The following is a 3331-nucleotide window of genomic DNA, read 5'->3' as shown; positions in this document are numbered from 1 at the left end:
GCCACCTCAAAAAAAAAAAAAAGAATTTAAACCATGACATTAACACAGTAACGTTTCTTTTTCTGTTTCATTTTTGAGTTGGAGTCTCACTCTGTCCCCCAGGCTAGAGTGCAGTGGCATACTCACGGCCACCCCAGCATTGACCTGCTGGGTTCCAGCGATCCTTCTGCCTCAGCCTTCCAAGTAGCTAGAACTACAGACGCACCCTATCATGCCTGGCTAATTTTTTTTTTTTTTATTGTAGAGATGAGGTCTCACCAAGTTGCCCAGGCTGGCCTTGAACTGACGGGCTCAGGCAATCCACTCGCCTTGGCCCCCAAGTGCTGGGATTACAGGCTGAGCCACCGAGCCTAGCCAAATTCCTTTTCTTCTTCTTTTTTTTTTTTCCGAGTCAGGATCTCACTGTGTCACCCAGGCTGAAATGCAGTGGCACAATCCTTGCCACTGCAACCTTGACTTGCTGGGCTCAGGCGATCCTCCCACCTCAGCCTCCCAAGTAGCTAGGACTACAGGCATGTGCCACCACACCTGGCTATTTCTTCTTATTATTATTTATTGTAGAAACGAGGTCTCTCCAAGTTGTCCAGGTTGCTCTCGAACCCCTGGGCTCAGGCAATCCTCTTGCCTCCACCTCCCAAAGTGCTGGGTTGACAGGCATGAACCATCACACCCAGCCAGTTCTAGGAATTTCATCTACGGGAGATCACTGGGTGAGAGCAAAAAGGTGTGTTATGAGGATGTGTCTAATTTTGGAAACTGGAGAGTCCAGTGGCCAATCACGGGTACAGCTTAGCCCTGCCATGGAACGTCATGGAAAGGAGTCCCATCCAGCCTCTGAAATTCAGGGAGGAAATAACTCTCTAGACCAGTCGTTCTCAAATTTCAGCTTGACGCAGAATCACCCAGTTGGGCAAACCTCTCTGTAGAAGCTTAGCAGTCCAGACTTCTCTGTCACTGCCACTCAGCTCTGTCTGTGTAGCAGGCAATCACCTGAAGTATGGAAATGAATAAGCCTGGCTGGGTTTCTTTTCTTTTTTTTTTTTTTTGAGTTAGGGTCTCACTCTATCACCCAGGCTGGAATGCAGTGATGCGATCATGGTTCACTGCAGCCTCCCACTTGTGGGCTCAAGCGATCCTCCCACGTCAGCCTCCCAGGTAGCTGGGACTACAGGGGTGCACCACTATGCCCTGCTAATTTTTTTTTTAATTGTAGAGCTGAGGTCTCACCAAGTAACCCAGGCTGGTCTCAAACCCGTGGGCTCAGGCAATCCTCTCACCTCGGCCTCCCAAAGCACTGGAATTACAGCTGTAAGCCACTGTGCCCAGCCTAGTTTTATTTTATTTTTTAACTTTTGTGTTGAGACAGGGTCTTTCTATATTGCCCAAGCTGCTCTCCAACTCCAGGCCTCAAGTGTTCCTTCCACCTCAGCCTCTCAAAATGCTGAGATTCCAGGCCTGAGCCATCATGGCTGACCCGAGTTCCTTTAAACTTTAGTTTCAAAAGCAAGTAGCAGGCTGGATTTGACCCTTAAGGTGAGTGTTTGCCAACTCCTTACTCAAAGGAATAGTTAAAATTAAGAACTCTGAGTTTCCAATTAAGTAGATGGGGCCGGAGAGTTTTCATTTCTTCTTTTTTTTTATTCAGAGGCTCACCCTGTTGCCCAGACTGGAGTGCAGTGGCACACTCCCAGCCACCGCAGCCTCGACCTGCTGGGCTCCGGCGATCCTTCCGCCTCAGCCTTCCAAGTAGCCGGAACTACAGGCATGCACTAAATCTTTTTATTTATTGTAGAGAGGAGGTCTCACCATGTTACCCAGGTTGGTCTCAAACCCCTGGACTCAGGCAATCCTCTCGCCTCCGCCTCCCAAGGTGCTGGGATTACAGGCGTGAGCCGCTGCACTCGGCTGAGAGTTTGCATTTCTTTTCTTTTTTTTTTTTTTTGAGTTGGAGTCTCTGTCACCCAGACTGGAGTGCACTGGCCGCTCCCAGCCACCGCAGCCTCGACCTGCTGGGCTCTGGTGATCCTTCCGCCTCAGCCTTCCAAGTAGCTGGAACTACAGGCACGCGCTACCACACCCGGCTGATTTTTGATTTACTGCAGAGATGAGAGCTCGCCAAGTTGCCCAGGCGGGTCTTGAACCCGCGGGCTCAGGCAATCCACTCACCTCAGCCTCCCAAGGCGCGGGATTACAGGCTGAGCCACCGAGCCCGACTGTTTGCATTTCTAACAAGTTCCCGGGACTTGAGACAACATCCTGAGACTCACTGCTCTGGGTGTCAACTTGGAAAATGTCCATGATATATTGGGTTCAAGAAGCAGGTCAACAAATGTGTGCGGTCACAGTTTGGCACCTGCTCGTAGTCACTCCTTGGAGTGCTGCCCCCTCACTCACACCTTTGCCCCAGCCCCTGCGGCTCAGTCTTTGAGAGGCACAAGAACGTGGAGTGGGGAACAGGCTTCCTGGAAGAGGCCACCCTTCCCCCCACCAAGAGTTCCAGCAGGAGGCCGGCTTGGAGGTTCAACCTGTCATCCCAGCACCTGGGAGGCTGAGGCCAGTGGATTGCCTGAGCCCGCGGGTTCGAGACCCGCCCAGGCAACTTGGCGAGACCTCGTCTCTACAGTAAGTCAAAAATTAGTCGTGCGTGGTAGCGCACACCTGTAGTTCCGGCGGAGGTGAGAGGATCGCCTGAGCCCAGCAGGCCAGTGCTGGGGTGGCTGTGAGTGTGCCACTGCCTGGGCAACAGAGTGAGACCCCCAACAAAAATAAATGTAAGAATTCAGTTCTGAGCCAGGCTCGGTGGCTCAGCCTGTAATCCCGTGCCTTTGGGAGGCTGAGGTGAGTGGATTGCCTGAGCCCGCGGGTTCGAGACCCGCCTGGGCAGGGAGACCTCATCTCTACAATAAATTAAAAAATCAGCCGGGCGTGGTAGCGCATGCCTGTAATTCCGGCTACTTGGAAGGCTAGGGTGGAAGGATCGCCGGAGCCCAGCAGGTCGAGGCTGCGGTGGCCGGGAGCAGCCACTGCACTCCAGTCTGGGTGACAGAGTGAGACTCCAACTCAAAAAAAAAGAATTCAGTTCTGGCCTGACTCAGTGGCTCAGCCTGTCAGCCCAGCACTTTGGGAGGCTGAGACGAATGGATTGCCTGAGCCCGCGGGTTCAAGACCAGCCTGGGCAACTTGGCAAGACCTCATCTCTACAATAAATAAAAAAAATTAGCCTGGCGCGGTAGCGTGCACCTGTAGTTCCAGCTACTTGGAAGGCTGAGGTGGAAGGATCGCTGGAGCCCAGCAGGTTGACGCTGGGGTGGCTGTGAGTGTGCCACTGCAC

At 52.6% G+C, this 3331-nt stretch overlaps 1 protein-coding gene across 1 annotated transcript in view; it reads right to left on the bottom strand.

Annotated features, from left to right (window-relative positions):
• The window catches only part of NAPSA (napsin A aspartic peptidase), a 10003-nt gene that overhangs the window by 5223 nt on the left and 1449 nt on the right, over positions 1–3331 (bottom strand). The window lies entirely within an intron of this gene.

The sequence above is a fragment of the Carlito syrichta genome, unplaced genomic scaffold (assembly GCF_000164805.1).
Source record: "Carlito syrichta isolate Samal-C Ts95f unplaced genomic scaffold, Tarsius_syrichta-2.0.1 Scaffold306948, whole genome shotgun sequence".
Taxonomy (NCBI): Eukaryota; Metazoa; Chordata; class Mammalia; order Primates; family Tarsiidae; genus Carlito; species Carlito syrichta.
This window is presented reverse-complemented; position numbering and strand designations above follow the sequence as displayed.